Here is a 7,187-nt window from a genome sequence, read left to right as displayed (position 1 = left end):
TACAAAGACAGAATTCCGGCATGTCCCCAGAATCCAGAATGAGTTCGCCGATGCATTGGCCACTCTATCATCATGATTCAGCATCCAGATAAGAACTTCATTGACCCTATCCCGGTAAAAATCCAGGATCAACCCGCTTACTGTGCTCATGTCGAGGAATAAGCAGATGGAAAACCATGGTTTCATGACATTAAGAAGTATCTGCCAACAAGAGAATATCCAGAACTTGCAAACACTACTCAAAAGCACACACTGCGGAGGTTATCCAATCACTTCTTTCACAGCGGAGGAATCCTGTATAGGAGGACTCCCGATTTGGGATTACTTAGGTGTGTCGAAGCACAGGAAGCATCCAGGTTATTGGAAGAGGTTCATGCAGGAACCTGTGGTCCGCATATGAATGGTTTTGTCTTAGCCAAGAAAATACTCCGAGCTGGATACTTTTGGATGACTATGGAAACGGACTGCATCTAGTATGTCCGAAAATGCCATCGCTGTCAGATACATGCAGATATGATAAAGTTGCCTCCTAACAAGCTCAATGCAACAAGCTCGCCATGGCCGTTCGCCGCTTGGGGAATGGATGTAATCGGACCTATCGAGCATGCCGCATCAAACGGGCACATGTTCATTCTAATGGCAATTGATTATTTCACCAAATGGGTTGAAGCAGCATCATATAAGGTAGTGACTAAGAAAGTCGTGGCAGACTTTGTTCGCGACCGTATCGTTTGTCGATTCGGCATCCCAAAGTTGATCATTACTGACAACGGTTTCAATCTCAACAGTGACCTGATGAAAGCAATGTGTGAAACATTCAAAATCAAACACAAGAATTCTGCAGCCTACAGACCTCAGATGAATGGATCTGTAGAAGCGGCCAATAAGAACATCAAGAAAAAACTAAGGAAAATGATAGAAAAACTCAAGCAGTGGCACGAGAAGCTATCATTTGCTCTATTAGGATACCGTACCACAGTCCGTACATCGACAGGAGCAACTTCCTATATGTTGGTTTATGGTAACGAGGCAGTCGTCCTAACCGAGGTAGAGATTCCCTCCCTGAGGATTATACAGGAAACAGAACTTGAAGATGCAGAATGAGTAGAAAGTCCCTATGAACAGTTAGCTCTTATAGACGGAAAAAGACTGAATGCGGTTTGCCATGGTCAATTGTATTAGAACAGGATGTCCAGAGCCTTCAACAAAAGGGTCAGACCGAGACAATTCACACCGGGGCAACTGGTGCTGAAAAAGATCTTCCCGCATCAGGGTGAGGCCAAAGGAAAATTCTCTCCTTATTGGCAAGGCCCGTACATGTTTCATCGGGTCCTAACAAGAGGGGCCCTCATACTCGCATAAATGGATGGAGAAGTTTGGCCAAAGCCAAGTAATTCAGACGCAGTCAAACGCTATTATGTGTAATCATTATAATTTCTGTATGATGTAATTTGAACTACACCTGACCTGATTCCCGTTTAAAAGGGGATACGTAGGCAGCCCTATGGGTTCGGTCACAATTCAATAAAAATCTCATTTCCCCCCGATATTGGAAACTGGGGCAGAATTTTGAGGAGGACCCTTAAAATTCCGAAGTTGACTTTCAGCCATTCATCGTGTGTAGCCGTTAGAAGCACCAGCCCAGTAAACTCGGGTAGAATTTTGAGGAGGACCGTCAAAATTTCGGAGCAAAAGAGGTCGCGATATCTTGAACCGCATCGCAGTCGTCGGTTCATCTAAAAAATCATTTTAAATTATGTATTGACATCATATTTTTACTAAATCATACATGGCTACAATCAAAATTGCTTTGTTAAGCAACGCTACCCCAATGAAAGCAAGAGCGAGTAGGACAAGCGAGGTCCACAAGAAGACGAACTAACCTTGCCCCTCTACAAAACTCACGATTTTTGTTTGTATGCAGGCACCCCAAAACATCAGATACGGTTACGTACTCATATTTTTCAGGAATACAACTCTCAGAATCATCGCCTATTTACAAGTACTATCCGCACACGACATCCTCAGCAGCCACAATGACGCAATCAATTATCAGCTATCAGCTAAAATATTTCGTTACTCTTCACCTTTATTTCCTGCATTGCATAAGGCTACCTTTCTGCCTTCCGAGACTAAGCAATGTCTCCATCCTGCATTTCCTTGCATTGCGTAAGGCTACTTTTCTGCCTTCCGAGACTAAGCACTGTCTCCATCCTGAATTTCCTTGCATTGCATAGGGCTACTTTTCTGCCTCCCGAGACTATGCACTGTCTCCATCCTGCATTTTCTTGCATTGCATAAGGCTACTTTGCTGCCTTCTGAGACTAAGCACTGTCTCCATCCTGCATTTCCTTGCATTGCATAAGGCTACTTTTCTGCCTTCCGAGACTAAGCACTGTCTCCATCTTGCATTTCCTTGCATTGCATAAGGCTATTTTTCTGCCTTCCTGGACTAAGCACTGTCTCCATCCCGCATTTCCCTGCACTGCATAAGGCTACCTTTCTGCCTTTCGAGGTTAAGCTCTACCTCTATCCTGCATGGCTGAAATATCGCCACCTCTTATTTACATCGGCTGAAATATCGCCAACCTTATTTAAATCCTGCATGGCTGACTTATTGCCAAGTTAATTTAAATCGCTATATCGGTTGAAAGATCGCAAGTTTATATTTAAATCTCTGTCGGCTGAAATATCGCCATTTATATTTATGCTTTATATCGGCTGAAATATCACCAACTTCAATTAAATCGCTATATCAGCTGAAAGATCGCCAGTTTGCATTTAAATCATTGTCGGCTGAGATATCGCCATTTATATTTATGCTTTACATCGGCTGAAATATCGCCAAATCCTGCATTTCATGGGCTGAAATGTCACCAAATTGTCCAAGGGCGTCATTGTTTGGAGGCACCATTTTCATAGCCCGAGAATGCCATGCCATGGCCTGAGGACCCCCGCTTTATATTTTGCACATCATTATTCAAAGGCATCATGGTTCGGAGGCACCATTATCATAGCCCGAGAACGTCATTTCATAGCCTGCGAATCCTTTATTATACGTTTCATGGCCCAGGACGTCATGGTCGGAGGACGTCATCCTACCCGTCCAAAGACATCATTCATGGTCCAACGGGAACTTGCATCACGTTTAAGTTTATCCACAATATGTTTATATTGCTCATTCGCAGGTACACCAGCTGGCAACGACCATTACAGCAGGAGCGGTCTCGCTCCGGTTCCCACAGCCCATCGGCCGTTGACCATCCTTCCCAACCTAAATATAGCGCCCGTCCTTCTGAGAACCTCCTTCGGCATATTCCGCCGATGTATCCTGAACTACATATGACCTGATTTCTGTAAGACCAGGGATACGTAGGCAGCTCAGGAACCAGAGCTCGGTCAAAATCTTTTCAAGTCATTTCTTCCGGTCAAAATTGGTCATCATATATTTACCCGACAACTCCTCCATCCTTCCCGAGTAAAGAGGGGCAGCTGTTGATACCCAATTTTTCCCTATCTATTTTTAACTCAAAATATTCTGAAAATAGCATGTACAAGCATATATAAGTATTCCCAAAAATTTTGACATTTTTCCCAATTTTTTTTCTAAAGTTTTAAAAATCATTTTTATTATTTGTTTTAACAGTACAAAATCCAATAATTATTCCCAAAACTATCATTTTGGTGAGTAATTTATTTCCACCCTCACATTTACATCACACTATAATTAAGGTGATTTTTNAAATCCATAAAACAATTTGGACTATATTTTAAATTCAAGATATATTAGTCCAAATAAATACTACGGGATAATATAATTAAATTAATTATATAAGTCCAAATATATATATATATATATATATATATATATATGGATTAAATAAATAAGTCTTAATACATTGGGCTAGCCCATTTTATTGGGCTAAAGTGATGAGCCCACTTCATTAAGCCCAAAATGACATCTTCCTAAAGGCCCGATTTGGTGCCACATGTCAAATGACGTGGCACGCCAAGTCAAACGGAAGAGCCAATATGATTGTGCCACGTGTCAAAATGACAAGGCATACCAAGTCACACTAAAAGGCCAATGAAATCGCACCTCGTGTGCAAGTGGCATGTTCTGGCCAATCAAATGCGGCCATGTCATACTTCAATTTGATTGGTCTGAAAGAGTTTGTTCTTATCACAATTCCTCCCTCCACAACTATAAATAGGGGTCTTCGTAACTCAGAAAGAGACCAGAAGTTATAACAAGAAGCAAGAGAGAGCTCGTGGATCAAACGCCGCAAATTTCTCTACAAGTTTCAAGCTTCAAGCAATCAAGTTCAAGTTCAAGAAATCGAGTTCAAGCTCAAGAACGAAGAACAAATCAAGGTGAAGTTCAAGCAATCAAGCTCAAGCTCAAGCTCAAGAACAAGATCATCGTTCAACAAATATAGATTCAAGATCAAGCTCAAAGGCCCTTGAATTTATTTACTATTGAAAAGAAGAATCAGAGGATTCATAGAGATTGTAACACTCAAATATTTGAAATAAAATACTACGATTGTTGCAATATTTTTTTATCTTGATTTTATTTTCTCGACGCAAATTTATTGTCTACAAATTCTGGCACGCCCAGTGGGACAATCTCTACCTCTCATCTCAACTTTTCAATCACCAAAGTCCAAGAACATTGAAGTGGCTTCAAAGAAAATCAACTCCGGTTCAACTTCCACCAAGGCTGCTAACTTCAGGTTCTATGCTGATGTGGAAAGCATCCTCGATGTTACCTACGGAAGCTTCAGACCAGTTACGAGGAGCAAAGCATGCTCTTTAGGACAACAAGCACCCCAAGTGTCGTCCGTGTCAACCCCTGTTGTTGATACCCACTTTTTCCCTACCTATTTTTTATACTCAAAATATTCTCAAAATAGCATGTATAGGCATGCCCAAAAGTTTGGTATTTTTCCTTTAGTTTTAAAGATTTTTAGATCAATTTATTGTCTAGTTTTACACTACAAAATTCAATAATTATTTCCAAACTAGCATTTTTGGTGAATAATTTTTTTCATTCTCATATTTACACTAAGATATAATTAAGGTGATTTTTGCATATTTTTTATAAATTTATTTGATATTTCTAAGCTAAAATTGCATAAATTGCAATGATAGCCTATATTGCGATTAATAGCATTTTACAATTATAAAATTGCTCCCAGTATTTTTAGATTAATATTTATATATTATTAATTAATTCAATGCTTTTAATTTATTTTTAAAATTATTTTAACTATTTTAATTAAATTAAAAAGGGAAAATTGGCTATTTAATATATAGCCCATCTGCATTTCAATTATAGCCACATTACAGCCATCAATTTAAACCCAATTTCAACCGGCCCAATTCCTAAAATCAACCCAACCCCTGACCCAATTAAATTACCCGACCGGACCCCCCTTTTAAATCACAACTGTTGATCTAAAAGATCAACGACCCAAACACACCCTTTCCTTTTTAATTTAACAAACCCCCCCAACCCTAATTCATTTTCTCCTAACCCGCCGCCCTTGAATCCCCTTCCTCTCCCATTCTCTCTGCAAACCCTAGTCGCTGCCACCCAAGCTAACCCTAATCCCTGCAATTCTCGCCGGTTTCCATGGCTTCTCAGGCCATGAAACCCTCATACTCACCTCCTATCGCTCCTGTGTGCTTGGTATTCGATGGTTTGAGGCTAGACCTCAAAGGTCTCCACCCAGACCTCCGCCGACTTGAGGTTTCCGGCCATCTCCGGCCTGGCTCCGGCACATCTTGGCCTCCCGAGCCTGTTCCCGGTCTTATCCGACTTAGATAGGACATTTTCGAAGCCTTTCTCATTCTAGGGTTCATCTGAAACCCTAGATGTCGAGGTTTTTCTCCGATTCTCTTCAGATTTGTGTGTGTTCATGCTTTACTTTGAGTTTTTAAGAGGTTTCCCCAACTTTTCTTTAAAATTTTTACTTTCAAAGTCACTTTTTTCTTAGGGTTTCTGAAAAATGCTTAAATGTTTTTCCGACTTTTTTCTCCCTTTCTTGTGTATGTTTGTCTCTGCTATGTTCTTATGTTTCCTTTTTTTTACTATGTTTTCCATATTTTGTTCTTCCTTCTACCGTGTTTCTATACTATGTTTCTATGCTATGTTTTCACACGCTATGTTCTGCTACTTGCCTTCCACTATGACTTGACTATGCTTCACCTACTGTATTTTCCTACCATGTTCATTAAGTGTTCTTACTATGCCTACTTAAGCATATTTTCCTCTACTGTTTCTTCTACTCTCATTGTGTTTCGAATTAATTCCCTTACTCTGTTTGCATTCAACATTCTACTATATCTGCGTGTTTTCTCTTCTTTGCATTTGAATCAAGTCGAAAACCCTAGGATTTGGGGTTTTTGGCGAGTTTGGTTTTGTGTGTTTGGACTAGGGTTCTATTTGAGCCCTGGACTCTCTCAAACTCACTTTGGAATCCATGTACTGAGTTTTAATCCTTTTGTGTATGAATTCTTCTAACTAAGACTCTTCTGATTAGCATGACAATCCCTTTTATATGTGTGTTAAAAATTTTCTTCGGAAGGTTTTCCAACTTGTGTTCAAATCAGAATCCTTTTTGGGGGTTAATTGATTACTACTGATTCTTCTTAAGTAAAGCCTCTCTTTACCTTTTTCTGACTTGGTTCATTCATACAAAATTTTTGACTCTTGATTGCTTGGCTGTCAATTGATTTCCTTTCCTTAATTTGCATGACCGTGTACTGTCAAAACCCTTTCCTTAAATAACTATTATGTATTTACCCTTCTTGCATTACTTTGAAAAGTGTTTAATTAACCCCTTTCCTTATTTACCTTGCCGTTTGAAATCAGAATCCCTTAATTAAAGGGAAACCTTGTGTGATTGATTTTCAAACTATTTTCTTACCTATTTCTGCTTCTTTTCTGCACTATAAATACAGGACACAATTCTAAATAATAACACACACACACGATTAAGCATACAGAAATCACAACTCTCTTCTAAACCTATACTCTTGCTTCTTGACTGCACTTTGGCTCTCATAAGTCTACTGTTTCTCCTTACTTGCTTCTTTGAACTGGTATGCTCTAAGATTAATTTCAGCATCTCTCTAATGTGTTTATTTACAGTCCCTGTATCCATGCCTGCCTTCAATTC

The sequence above is a fragment of the Nicotiana attenuata genome, chromosome 2, assembly GCF_001879085.1.
Source record: "Nicotiana attenuata strain UT chromosome 2, NIATTr2, whole genome shotgun sequence".
NCBI classification, from domain to species: Eukaryota; Viridiplantae; Streptophyta; class Magnoliopsida; order Solanales; family Solanaceae; genus Nicotiana; species Nicotiana attenuata.
The sequence above is the reverse complement of the archived record's forward strand: the minus strand, read 5'-3'. Positions refer to the sequence as shown.